Genomic DNA, 14616 nt, shown 5'->3' with positions numbered 1-14616 from the left:
AGAGCAAAGGGCCAGGGCCACTCAGGATCTGGGCAGCCCTTTCCATCAGGGCACTCGTGCCACTCCAGCTATGATGCCTTAAAAGGCTGGTAGCACAGAGGTGCTGTGGTCCTTATCTCCTGCTGGTGGCTGGTACTTTGGAGATATTATATTTATAGCTCATCCAAAGCACGAATGCCTGACTGTCTAACTACTAAACACATCATTTGGGCAATCCAATAAAGCAGCAAGTCTGTCCCTGTCCTCTCTTGTTTGCAGACTCACAAGCAGAGGCAGCACCAAGCTCCAGCGAGGTAAGACAGTGACTTATTTTGGTTTTCACTGTCCTTTGGGCCCCTTTTCTCCTTTTCACCTTGCCTTTGTGAAGGCGGTTGGCAATTTCTCAGGGGTCTGTGTAGATATCATGAGGTGAGCACTTGCTTCTTAGGGGAAGAGTGAATTTTAAGATGTTTGTTCCCTTCTTGCTGCCAGGGCACATACAGAGCATCTCTCTTTGTATTTCCTGTCTGCTTTTGGGAACCAGGTGCTAACTAACAGCTGTTCTTTAGTTTCTGCACTAATAATACGCTGTCATGTTTTCATGTTCTCAAGGAACACAACCACACCTAACTATAGACACTTTCCTGGTTTGAATAGCAAACAGAATGACTTCGGGCAGAAAGCTTTTCATTAGTTTGTTGGGTTTTTCTCCTTCTATCAGCAATTTCTTCTTTATGATGAATATCTGGGAAATGAATAGATAGTGGGGAAAAAAAGGACAGAAGGAACATTTTACTTTTACCTCCTCCTTCAGACCATTTCCTAATGGCTGTGAAAGAAATGCAAATTACAGGCGATGCCTGCTGGTTTTATGTTGAAACAATCACTTGGTATGGATTACAGCAGCTGCGTAAAAAGGGAAAAGAAAGCAAAGCATTGAAACATAACTGACTGTCAAAGCAGGAATTCATCAGAACTAGCCTGTAAAATAGCATTAGCAATAACTGCCAAATGCCAATTACCAGGCTATTGTTACATTAAATTACTTTTAACCTCATCACATGAGAGCATTAATTTTCAAATGAAACCAGTCAAAGAAGACCTCTTTGGAAAAATAAGATTGTTTGTGCATGTGTGTACATTTGTTTGGATGCATTTACACACGTATTTTTAATATAAACAGTTTGTAATGAAGGTCTCTTTAATCCAAGGATCACAAAGTATGACACAAAGGTATGAAATATTAATTTACTTTAAGCCCAAGAAGTAAAGCTATCACATTTTGCATGAAAGTGTTTGTTTACTATTCCATTATTTATTGAATTAAATTTTAAAAGGCTTTTTTTTCAAAATGCTGAGAGACCATTGCTTCATGGGCTTTGACAGGATCATAGGTTCCTGGCACCCCTGGGGAGCAAGACTCCCTAGACCTGACCCAAAGCCAAGGCTTGTAGGAATGGTCAGCCCACTTCAAAGTGTTTGGGCTTGGGCTCAGCCCCTAAGTGAGGATTTCAAAGGTGAAAGGGTAGGTCCTTAGCTGGTCCAAAGCTGTTGGAGATGCACTGACTTTAGCCAAGAGGTGGGTGTTTACACCAGGTGCTGATTGGACAGGTGGACATGGAGAAGCTGGGTCCAGTCCCAGGACTGTCTCTCAGGCTCTGTCATGACAGTGCGCACAATATCTCTGGCCATGCTCCCGTGGGAGATGCAGCCCTGGGTTTGTATCCAGGCCATTACACACTCCTGGCCTCTGAAACCAAGTGACCACATCCAAAATCACGTCCTAGGAACAGTTTGCTCCCAAGCCATGCCCAGGTGCGAGAGCCCTGGCTGGTACCTGTACACCTAACCAGTGTGGTTGACTGTGTCTCAATGCATGGGAACATCCTGTGGTCCTGTTCAATTTATGAGCACAGACATAGCCTCTGAGGGTTCCCCGTGTGTTCAACCTCAGCTGTGATAGAGACCCACTCCCATGGTGATTGTCCTCGGTTAACATGTCCCATCCATCCAAGCTCTCCAGACTTAAGCTGGCAGGGGGCCATGACTGTCAGTGTAGATGACCTAGGATCAAGCTTGCTCCACGTTTTATGTGAAGAACAGCAGACAACTTAAGCAAAAGAAAAAAACAATGTAAAATATCAAATTGTCTTCACACAAGCATATCTTCTCTCAGGGTTTACTGTCCCTGAACAGATACCTTGGAAGCTTAACATCTTCCAACACCACAGCTCGTGTCTCTGCACATCCTTCTGTTCTCTAGAAGCAATGATCTCACTGCTAGACCATAGTCTGTTCTGCTCAGATCTGCACAGGGCTCCAATCTTCTGCCCTCCAGCATGGGTGAGATGAGTTTTGTAAGCTGGCTGGAGCCCAAACATAGAGTGTCCCACCAGAGAGCTGAGCGTTGGCTCTTAGCGAGCCACTAGCAGGAGCTGGCAGCTGCCTTAGCCAGTCCTGCTGCTCCACTTGGTCTCTTTTTTCCAAGATCTTGCTACTAAGCTAAACTGATGTGCCTCTGCAGTAAATTGTGCAATAAAGAAATCATGTACAAAACTAATATTTTTTTATGGAATAGTCTCACTTCTCCCATACTAGAAATATTCTCATGTCCTCAAATTCTTTGTCTATCATCCAAGCCTCAGGCTAAAACAATAAAAATAACAAAATTGTTCTCATTGGGCACTTAGTGTTAAAGTATCACCACTGGTCTATCGACAGTATTCCCTCTTAAAAAGAAGAAACAGAAGCAACATTCCAATCATGTGCAGCAAAACATTAGGAAATTTTTATGATTTTTTTAAAAAAACATGTTGGCCAAAGGCCTTTAGCTTGAAAAAATGCAGGAACGTACATACTAATGCAGTGACTTTTCACTGGATTTGAATTTTAAAGTGAAATAAAACAAAAAGACCCAAAGCCTGTTCCCAAAGTGAGCCCATTCTAAAGGCAGTGTTTCCAACAATAATACTTTGTTCTTACCTAGGATTTGAAATATGATTAATGGATGAATAACTTTACTTTTTCCCTTCCAAATAGCAAGTTATCAGAACAAGGCAGACCTTTCATTGCAGCTGGCAAGAGGCTGGGGGGCGGGGAGGGGCAGATACATTCAACCACTTCTTTAATACAGAAAATGTAAAAGACCATTTTACAAGGAAGAAAACCAGAGAAAGAAGTGAATGTGAAGACTGTCTTGGGGGTGAAATCCTGGCCCCACTGAAATCAATGGGAGTTTTCTCAAAAACACCCACTGATTTTAGCAAAGCTCAGATCTCCTCCTTTTCCTTCTGGTTTTATTAGTGCCAAACTTGTGTAGATTTTCACCTCCAAAGCATGTTTTCACATTTTTCCTCACCAGTTTTCCTTTTTTGTAGCTGTCTATTGTCTAACCAGAGCACAGGCACTCTGACTCAGTTGTTTTTCAGCGAGATGAATTATTACTGGCTGCAATATTTTATCTTTGGCTTTACATCACAGTGAGTACAGTTTCATGCTGATAAATCTCAGTCTGTTTCAACAATGTTCATCATCTAACACTGATTAGCTTTGAGAAGCACAGGTCATATTACACAGAGTCCTAGTTTTTCTGAAAGCAGATGGAGCGATTCTGCCTGGTTTTGCTCAGCTCACTCTGACACAGACATGGAAGGAGCACTACCATACTCTTTTAAAAGGGATCCATCAACTTCATAAAACTCAAAACATTTCTGCTTTAGGTTGATTTACTGTCTACCATTACACGTGCCACCAATAAGCAGCAAAACTGAAAGAGCTAGAAGAAAAAATATTTTCCCCCAATTTCACTTTATATTTTCAGTAAAATTTTGTGTGAAGCCAGTTGTACGCATTCTCTTCTGTAATTTTTTTTCCTGCTGTCTCTGTGAAACTTCCATATCACAACAAATGAGAGGAAAACTCTCCTTAAGAAAAAAGGAAAATAAGTACACCATCAAACCACATTGTCATGGGAGTAGAATGGGCACAGACATGGGGACAGAAATTGTCTCACACACTTCACAAACAAAGCCAGTGGGCTTTCAGATCAGCATATTCCCCGTCAAGCTTAACAGATTTCCACCAAAGTCTCACTAGAAATTTGCATGCTTACTGTTGGAAGGAAGTAGGTAACACTGACTTATGCTCCTTTTTGGTAGTCTGCAGCTAGGGAAGCAAGCCTGGCATGCCTGGAGATTACCATACGAAAAGAGGAATACCTACAATCCACAGATACCACTACACAGAAGCTCATTATTCTGTCATTTATCTCGTTTTTTGAATGCTCAGTATCCTAATTTCCTATGCGTGAAGTCCATTGACTGCAACACGTCCCACAGCCTCTAGTGCTGGGTTTAGAAGGCAGCAGGACACTCAAGGGGTTAGGTCACATTTTATAATACAAAGAGAGAGATGTGCCAGTGCTGCATAGCACAGAACAATATAAGAGAGGAAACTGTCAGAATAAACCTTATCTGTGGAAGTTTTCAACTTCTGGGTGTGAGCCCTGGCTTGGCAATTCGCATGAGCACAGGTTAAACACTTTGTTTATTACGTACTCTTATGGCCCATATTTCATATTGTTGAGTGTTTCTTGTCTCAACATCCTCTTAGGGGAGAAGAGTAGCACTTTTTCCTAATTCAGAAAACAGCAATAAGGGCTAGATCTCATGGCAGACTCAAGCACAGAAGTGCAGTGAGGATTGGCAGCTGCAGTGACCCAGGGCTTTCCCCTCTCTTCCTTTCATCTGCCTTAAAAATCCTCTAAGCCAACATGAGTGATGTTGTGTCCAGTTCTGCTCAATTAAACAGGGATGTATGTAGTGCCTGAATACAGGAGTGTGAATTCTGCCTGTACACATCTGCCATGCTTTAGCTATCCAAGATCAGGTGTCCAACTGAACTAGACAACTGGATTTAACTCTAGATTCAAAGGGGAAAGAAAAGCACATCTATAGGGTGGTCCATTTCATCCCCAATAGGTGTCTAAGAAAACATCCCTCACAAGTGATCCTCCTTCTCCATCTGCTATAGTGGGATCGTGGATGGCTTGTTTGGATCAGCTAACATATGGTCAGTTAAAAGGAGGTGAAATGGATTGCACCATGGATTATTTGCCCAGATTACACAAAGCATTTTGGTGATGAGGAACAGACTGTGTCATCACAGGTCCTTGACTACTACCTAGAAACTTTTCCCCCCTTTCTACTTTTATGAGCTTTGGTAATGTAGACTCTTTGTAAAAAGAACTGGGTTGTGCTTACTTCTCATCTTTCTCCATGGTCATTTTTACTTCTTTTATTGGTTTTCCTGTATATTGAAGTGTTCTGCAGCTTTCTTTGGAGATTCGTGACATGAACCAAGGCTATCCTGGTGCTGTAGGAACACTTGAAATTCTACTTCCAGGTGCAAAGTGGCAGAAGGAGCACATCAGATGAATGCAAATTGCTTCTTGTAGAAACAAGAATCCATGTAGGAAGTGAAAATATTTTGTTAGGACTTCTTCCTCACTTAGTGAGGCTGTAACAGTGAGCAACAGTCTGTAGAAGTTACTTTGCCTCTGAAAACAAAGGGATGTGAAATAGTTTGTTTAGAAATAAAGGATTATGGAAGACTGTAGAAACTTAGGAGGAGGGACTGTACAGTGATGTTTTTCTAGGTCATCCATTCTCATCTGCAGGGAAAAAATGACACAAACCTGTTTGAATATGTGTAATGGCAATAGTCTTTTCAGCCAACACTACCTGAAAAAGTTTCAATCCAATGCACGTTTTTGTTCAAAGTTGAAGCTCTCGGAAAAACTGAAGATTGTGATGGAAAAGTTAACAGTCTTTTGTAGAAATCTTAAATGGAAATAAGAAGTTTTGCAGGTGATTAGTACTTTCCCGATCTGATGTTGTGAATTGGACTTGTATACCTAATTATTTTTACTGAACTGCTTTTGAAAAACATCGGTGTGACTGTGGTAACAATGACAATCAGACAGCTAGGACACTGGTGTCTCCCATTTTAGAATGACTATTTAAAATAAGAAAAATACCAGAACTTGGACTACTAATGGAAGGTACATATGTAAGTTTGTTAGTAAGGCAATTGATGGGAAAATATTCAATCATTATAAACAACCTCTTATAAAAGACAATTGACACTTCTTATCAGGACTAATACCAAGGTCATTCATTTGTAAACTGTTTCACCCTCCTCCCATCTCATCAAATTCAATAACAGTTTTACTCTGAGGCCTCCAAGATTGGCTGCAGAGACATTTCTGAGCTTCATTGTAATAATATTCACATTTCTTTGTATACCACAACTATAAATAAAGCCATGGTGTTATTTGTAGTGTCATCTTACTTAAATCTCACAGTTCAATAACTTGCAAATCCATAAATTAAGGAGGATCTAGATTTATTAGAGCAATTGTGTCTTAGGCTACAATTATTTGTTGCTGCGGAATATTGGTGGCCAAGCAGAGGATATAATTATATGGACTTGATTACACGAACATAGTATATGATGTGCATAGTAAAAAGCCACTGATCTGCTTAAGAAGACCTTTAGGCAGACGGAAGTGAGGAAGACAGTGGTTGCAGATGCTGGCACCCCAGCACATTCTTGAAAAACAATCAGCAAACAAGTCTGTTTCAAGGATCTTACATCCGCACTCCACTAAATCTGAAGACCAGGTGACCACAAAACTGCAAGCAGCAAAAGATTCAAGACAAAGGGACTAAAGCAGGCCAAAGCTGTTTTGTCCTGACCCTGAAGAACAAATGGTGCATGAGGTAGAGGAACAGCCTACATCAACCGAACCATAGAAATCACAGGAACAGTTTATCTAAAGACATCCTTGTGGAAAATAGGTTGATCTAATTTACTGTCATGTTTCTATGTTAGCTAATTTTGTCGCAATTGGAAACATTTTGGGTTTATAACAAAATATTTGCCATGAGTCCAGCTGGCACAGATGATGTCCATAGAATTATACTATCTTACCATGAAAAATTAGATGGACACATCCACTCTCCTCTTAAGAGCAATCCTTTGAGCAGGCCAGCTCTTGGACCATGACAGAGACCCCTTGGCAGAGCAATGGAGGCTTTGGGTTCAACCAGACCCAGGGCTGCACTTACAGTTGGACAGTGTGGACCATCCTCTGCTGTGTTTGGGCCAACACAAGCTACTGGTACAGATGCAGGCAGGAAAGGCAGAGGGAACAGAGGAATGGGTGATGCAGTCGCCCTCAGAAGGTCTCTGTGTCATTGGCACAAGGAGGTTGCAAGGAGGTTGCAGTACGTGAGGGCAGTTTGTCCATCCATCCTTTTCTCCTCAGCAGCCCTTGGTTTGCTTCCACTGGCAAAATGTACACACAGGGGTGGGGTGGCCAGGCCACCCTCTCCCACGAGCAGGAGCACCCAGCTTGCGTGCTGGGGATCATGTGGGTCCATGCATAGCTTTCCCTTTGTTGTAGCGCTGTTATCATTGCTTCCTACTGGAATCTACCACTCATCCCGGGTACCTGCTTTTGGTAATGGTTTCCTAATTCGTTGAATGAAAGCAGCTGAGTTAGCAGAAACCCAGCATGTGAAAGGCCTGGGCACGTCCGGCTCATCGTGCTTGGGACAGGGTAAGGTTTGGTTATGCAGGCAATTGTGCCAGCTGCTGGAAGAGGACTTGAGACCAGACTCTCAGCCTGAATATCTGCCCAAGTACCTACAGCCATGCCTCCTCCTTCCTGCTTTTCCCCTCTGTGCTCACAAATGCAAACGTAGGGTGGATATGCAGCTTACTAAAGGAAATAGCAAACAGCTCTGGGTCTGAGGCATGCTCACAAAGAAAGCCAGCATGAGCATGGCTGTAGAAGAGTTGCGGGCACCCAAGCAGAGCAGCCTGTCTTCCTCCCAGGTCTTCCTCTGCCCTCCCCTGAACTTGAATTTTCTGCTGCCTGCAGTGCTGTGTCTGCTGCCAGAGAAGTCAGTCCCTTCCCCTCTTTTTTTGGGGGGGCACCCAAGTGTTAAGAACTTTTCCTTTCAAATGAGGAGTCTGGATTCCTGGAAATCCTTCTGGGTATAAGGAAGAGCCAACATGACTGTGGACCAGCTCTTCAGGAGCAGCCAGCCAGGCGGGCAGTGCTCAGTTGTGTAAGGCATTTGTATTGTGGTAACCCAGCCAGGACTTGCTAGACTTTGTGGTTAGCCACTAAGGATAAATAAAAGGACTAGCACTGCTTCATTATATGACTTCTGACTCCTCCCTAATGACTCAAAAAAATTACTTCTCTTCCAGCATGAGACACATTATCTTCAAGACAAGTCATTATTACAAGCCTTTATTTAGTTTTACTCACAACATTTTAATTTCATTCATATTAAGACAGCAACTCCACTAGACAACCGTGTGAATATAAACTTGGCAGAGACAAACACAATCCATATGTCTATCATGCTGACAATAGATGGTATATTTTTTCAGCTCCATGTGAAGTGTTGGACATGAAATTCACATCAGCAACTAGAAGATTGCTTTAATCCTATTATTTAAAGGGCCTGTGCACTTATAGAGTTCAAAGTAAGCACAGGCCTAAGAGGATCAACAGCAAGGACTCTACTTCAAAGTGCGGAATCTAAGCTCATATTTTCAGTCATAATAGATGTCTGAGCCTACATCTCAGATCCTCTCAGTTTATAGGTAGTATACACAAACAGTGGTTGAGCAGAAAAATAACTGTTGCAATACAGAAGGATCTTTCTGCAAAACTGGATGCCCCCAGTTACATCCAGATCAGAGAGGGCAACTGTTTCTACTTACATCAAAATATTAGGAGTCTGAAGTTATCAAGGAAATGATTTGCAACCGTATGCTTCTTTTGAACTCAAGGCAAGCTGAATGGTTTGAGCAACTATAGGGCCAATACATAACCAGTGTATAAAAGAAGTCCCCAGGAAAGAGATGGATGTAACAGAAAAAACTAAATGAATTCTTTTTACTCCTATATTCACTGTGAGGAACTTGGAGAGCTTCCCACATCAGAACACTTCCTTATGGGGAACATCAGAGGATCTATTTCAAGCTGAAGTGTCTGTAGAAGAGGTATGGAACAAATAAACAAAATTAACAGGAAGAAAATGTTAGAACCAGATGGTGTTAAACCAAGAGATCTAAAGGGACTCAAGGATGAATTAGCTGGAATAATAATAGTGCATGGCCTTTTATTTAAAACAGGCTTAGAACTGAGCACCTGAAACTAGCTAGTAGGGTGCCAGCCTTTTTAAATGGTTCCAAGAGAAACTGGGGGAATTAGAGACTGGTAGGTTTGATAAATTTGGTAGAAATTACTATGCAGGATAGAGAAGATGGATAAATGTGATACATTGGGAGAAATTCAATACAGCTTTATAAAGGCAAATCATGCCCTACAAATCCATCAGGTTCCTGTAAGATGCTAATAAGAATGCAGTTACAGGAGATCTTTGGCAGCATCTGTTTACTTGCACTTTTGCATGTATTCAACAAAGGTCCTCACCAAATACCCTTAAAAACTTGTAAGAAGCCACAGGATAAGAGGGACAACCTTTGCATGTATTGCATATAATCAGTTGAAAGATAAACAGGTAGTTCTTGCAGTAAAGGGAGATTAATATGAGATTAATAGTGGAATTCTGCTAAGACTGAGAAACAGAGGGATCTTAGGCAACAGGATGACTGGGCACTGGAAGAGCATCTCAGACTGAATGTAGACAAGATAAAGCAGTGCACATGGGGAAAAATGTAACTTTAGCTATGAAGTAATGGTTCTGACCTGACCACCTAGTTGTGAAATTTGGTGGTTATATAGGTTTACAAAAATAATTGCTCAGAGCTCAAAAACAGCCAAAGAGCAAATTGAATATAAAAGTTCTGGCCACTTCATCTGAAAAAGTAAATTGTCATATTGGAAAAAAAAAAATTGAGAGGAATGATAATACTCAGGCAGAAGCTTTCATATGGAGCAACTAGGTAGGCTGGGACTCTCCCGTCTAGAAGATAGGTGGCTGAGGGGAGATAGGATAAAAATTGACAAAGACATAAGTAGCCTGTAGCATGTGAATAAAGATCACTTGCTCATTATGTCTCCAAATGTAAGACCTTGGAGACATCAGATGAAGATAGTGGGTAATATGTTCAAAATGAACACAAGGAGACAGTTCTTCAACAATGTAGAGTAGAGCCAACTGTTACAGGAATCTGTGGATTTCCTTCCAGGGGATCAGGAGGGAACTGTGCAGGTTCATTGAAGTGATATTCAGTATGGATACTGCCTCCAGGCTGAGAAATACCTGAGCCAAAAGCTGTGGGAGGCTGAAAGAATATTATGAGGAGACAGCATTACCAGCTATTCTCCCTTTTTCCCCTAGTCATTTATTAGATCCTAAGAATAAGATAACAAGTTAGAATAACCCTTCTGCTCAACAGTTCTCATACTGCTGAGGCACGATCTGAATACCTACAAGTTACAGGTTCTGCCTGAAACTAGTCATCATTTACAACCACTCATGTTAGACTGAAAACTCTGGTCTGAATGTTTTTTTACTTTCTTCCCTCTGTGTTGGACTGACAGAACTTACACTCATTTGATTTAGGAGATTGTGGAGTCCTAACGTTATTCCTTAAGGGCAGATTAGACAAAGAACTGCCAGGAATGAGTTAGATGTTGTCACTCCTGCCTTGGGAATGAATTTGATAAGTTCTTGAGGTGCCTGCCAGCTGCTCAGTTTTACAAACCTCTCTTTGCTCATAAGCTCCCAGGGCCTCTGGCTGGCTGATAAGGAGAAATGGCAGTTACAAACATCACTGTTGACTATTTCTAGAGGGTCATAAAAGATGTCAGGGATGCAGGCAGAAAAAGCATGAGGGAGACCAGAAGGAAATCATTCACACAGAAGTCAGATTTTGGAGAAGAAGCCATGAGCAGTGGAGCAGTGGGAGGGGGAGGATTCTGGAAAGGGTGCTTTGCCTAAAAACACTGGAGCGTGCTGAAAACACTGCAAGGAATACTAGGTATGTGAGCTATTTTGTACAGAATTGCATGCCTCTTGTGTTATCAAAAACACTGAGCAATTAGTTTTTGGAACAATCATAGGGTGCTTGTTTCATGTGTCTGAAACAGGGAACCATAAATCATGATTATACTGAAATGAATAAATCCTAAATTAAGGAGTAGGATTTGCCAGTTCAGAAGACCAGCAATTACTGCAAACTCTGTAGTAATTTGACATCCTGGATTCCACCTGCAGGGGTAGAAACCCCAAAAGCCTCTTCCCATTTGTCATACTCAGGGTCCCACATGGCAATCAAGCTGAATCCAGAGGAAAGGAAAGAAGCAACAGCTCCTCTGCATAGGTCTCTGCATTATCATCTTTTAGAGTCATCGTTCCTAAAGACCACTCACCTCTTCTCAGAGGTTGTCTTTGAATCCCAAAGTGCTCCCAAAGATATGTCACCAGGCTTCCTATCTCTGTTTATGTATGAAGAAACTATGGAGTTGAGGGGTTCAGGGAATGTTTAGAGTCTAAAGAGGTGTAAGGATGGCACAGATGAAAATGTTTCACTTCTGTTTCCTTAAAAGTAGAGTCAACATCTGTTCTCTAGTGAGAGAAAATAAAGAAAAAGAAAAAGAAAGAGAGAAAGAAAGAGAGAGAGAGAAAGAGAGAGAGAGAAAGAGAGAGAGAGAAAGAGAGAGAGAGAAAGAGAGAGAGAAAGAGAAGAAAGAGAAGAAAGAGAAGAAAGAAAGGAAAGGAAAGGAAAGGAAAGGAAAGGAAAGGAAAGGAAAGGAAAGGAAAGGAAAGGAAAGGAAAGGAAAGGAAAGGAAAGGAAAGGAAAGGAAAGGAAAGGAAAGGAAAGGAAAGGAAAGGAAAGGAAAGGAAAGGAAAGGAAAGGAAAGGAAAGGAAAGGAAAGGAAAGGAAAGGAAAGGAAAGGAAAGGAAAGGAAAGGAAAGGAAAGGAAAGAAAGGAAGGAAAGGAAAGAAAGAAAGAAAGGGAAGGAAGGAAGGAAGGAAGGAAGGAAGGAAGGAAGGAAGGAAGGAAGGAAGGAAGGAAGGAAGGAAGGAAGGAAGGAAGGAAGGAAGGAAGGAAGGAAGGAAGGAAGGAAGGAAGGAAGGGAAAGAAGAAAGAAAGAAAGAAAGAAAGAAAGAAAGAAAGAAAGAAAGAAAGAAAGAAAGAAAGAAAGAAAGAAAGAAAGAAAGAAAGAAAGAAAAAAAGAATGTCTGGGAATGTAGGGAAGGAGAAGACTATCACTGCTTTCCGCTTGCTTTGTTAAAAGTCTTCATGATTTCTTCTTCACTTGGTCAGCAGCCTGGTGAGGGCTGTCGAGGGTGTCTGGCCCACATGGCACAGATACCTGCTGCTTGGGGAGCTGATTGACTGGCTTCCTTTATCCTGTGAAGACTTTTATGACTTCTTTTAACCCATGAAGACATGGGATGTCTCTTCTGACAATGCTGTTTGCCCAAAGAGGGACCTGTCGGTCTTATAACGTGGTAACTCAGCTTTCCAAGCTGTTGAAAGCTCAACCATCACCAAGAGGGATTTTCCTTGGCAGACACCAGTTCCCTAAAACCCTGGCTTTCTCCTTGAAACTTCCTCTGGTGTGGTCTGTCCCCCTCCTTCCTCAAGCACCTCTGCTCTTCGCCCCTGTCATCCCCTCCGTTCATGTCCCACCCCTCATCTGTGTCAAGAGCTGTTTGTCACTACAGCTGGGACAGAGGAAAGCAGCAGCAGCAGGGACATAGCTGTCCTTCTGCCTGTGTCATCCTTTGTAAACCATCTCTTCATCTCAACTGTCCATGGAGAAAGGGGCAGAGGTGCAACTACTTAGACAGTGGCAGACCACATGTTAACTGGTGTCACACTGCCACATTCACTTTGAAACATCATTTTTAGGAGATAGATTTCTCTGAATGAAACTGGGGATAACTGGATAGAAAAGAAGGTCTTGATTAACTTTGAAAATGGAACCAAATCATTGTCCAACTGAACCACAATGATCTGAAGTGCTTTCAGATCCATCCCAGACCATTATATTAATATCACAGAACCTGCCTTGAATTTGAGTCAGTATCAATCATCTATCTTATCACCTAGCAATATACTATCCTTTTAAATATAACTTGTTCTATAGAAAACCAAAAGTTCTTCAGTGCTACTAAGCCATGGTACCTTTCTCTAAATTCACTGAAGAAAATTGTTAAAGATAGTATGTGAAAACTATTCAAATACATTAAGAAAGCAAACAAGGATATTTTTTTTTCACAAATTAGACTGGAGCTCTTAAAATACTAAGCTTTAAACATTGATTTAAGCTAGACACCCTCCCAAAATCAAAAGAAGTCTTGCATCAACCCAAGGGAGACAGACTTCCATTTCACATAAAGTTCCCTATCTGCCTTGGCTGCAGTGGTTTTAACAGATTGTCCAAAGGTATCCATAAGTTCTTCCTCAGAGTCTGCAAAACTCTGATACTTCTTACTTGCTGTGTATTTCTACTTGAGGATCAAGTCATCTAGGGGAAGAAAATATCAGAATATTGCAAAAAGCCTTGTGATAGAGAGACTGAATGGGGAGAGAAAATATACACTAAAAAAATCTGTATTTACCCTTTGCATATTCCTTATATGCCTGGGGAAAACTACATATTTGAGAATATCTTATGAGAATGAAATTTCAGGAAGATTTCATCTTGGCTGTTGTTTTAGGTTTAATGAACGAAAATGCAACGTCTGCATGAGCTTAAACTACTTCCTAAGCAGCAGTGCCAAAAATAGCAGTTCTCTTAAATGGAACCTCTCATATTCATTTGAAGCTGGTGTTACACAGGTCCCAGCATTAAAAAGGGATTTGCTGAATTCTGATAAAATAACTTAGTTTCTAGGATAAAATAGTGGTGGAGCAAATCAGTCAGTAGTTTAGCCATTTTCAAACCTAAAAGTGTAGCTTTCCAAACCCCCTGCCCTCTCAGAGACATTAAATTTCTCTGTGACTTAAACTGGTGAAAAAATAAATATTCCAATTCCAGCTGTATCTTTCCATTATTTTAATTTGTTCATTCTTTTCAGCCAGAGAAGGAGATGAGTGCGGCAATGGTAGTTATACCCGCATCAATCCAGTAGCCGAAGTGAGATTTCTGAAGGATTACTAAGATGACTGAGAGATCATGCTATTAAAATAATACTTTTTCCATTTTGTTTCCTATGTGTGAGGTATGTTCTTCTCCACATAGAATTAAACCTGGTAAAGCAGAGACCACTGAAGAACAAGCAATATATGCTACAGAAACATTACACATATGTCAAATATACAAGCCATGGGGTATGTTTCTAAACCACAGGATGGTACTTTCATTTTCAACCTTAAATTTAGACACCCTTTTAGAAACATAGCCCCCTGTTTTCATTGCAATGTCTCCTCTGAAGACCTGAAGATGAGTGATCTGTGTTGAGCTAATCAAAGAACCAATGAAGTAAAAAAAATACAATAATGAAAAGTGCGTCACTTAAACATTAAATTTGTCAGGAAAAAAATAAAAGCCTCTGCTCTTTCCTCCCCATCTTTCCTTCCTTAATTATCACTAAGGAAATTTGGTTTTCTTCCTCTGGTGGATTTGAT

At 41.2% G+C, this 14616-nt stretch overlaps 1 protein-coding gene across 1 annotated transcript in view; it reads left to right on the top strand.

The window, feature by feature from the left end:
* Nucleotides 1–212: 212 nt before the first annotated feature.
* FHL2 (four and a half LIM domains 2) overlaps nt 213–14616 on the top strand; it is a 43363-nt gene continuing 28959 nt past the window's right edge. Inside the window, exon 1 of the mRNA XM_082064716.1 lies at nt 213–293. The gene's annotated coding sequence lies outside the window, so the exon portion shown is untranslated. The remainder of the gene's footprint in view (nt 294–14616) is intronic.

The sequence above is a fragment of the Streptopelia decaocto genome (genome assembly GCF_964273445.1).
Source record: "Streptopelia decaocto genome assembly, chromosome: 1".
NCBI lineage: Eukaryota > Metazoa > Chordata > Aves > Columbiformes > Columbidae > Streptopelia > Streptopelia decaocto.
The sequence above is the reverse complement of the archived record's forward strand: the minus strand, read 5'-3'. Positions and strand labels throughout refer to the sequence as shown.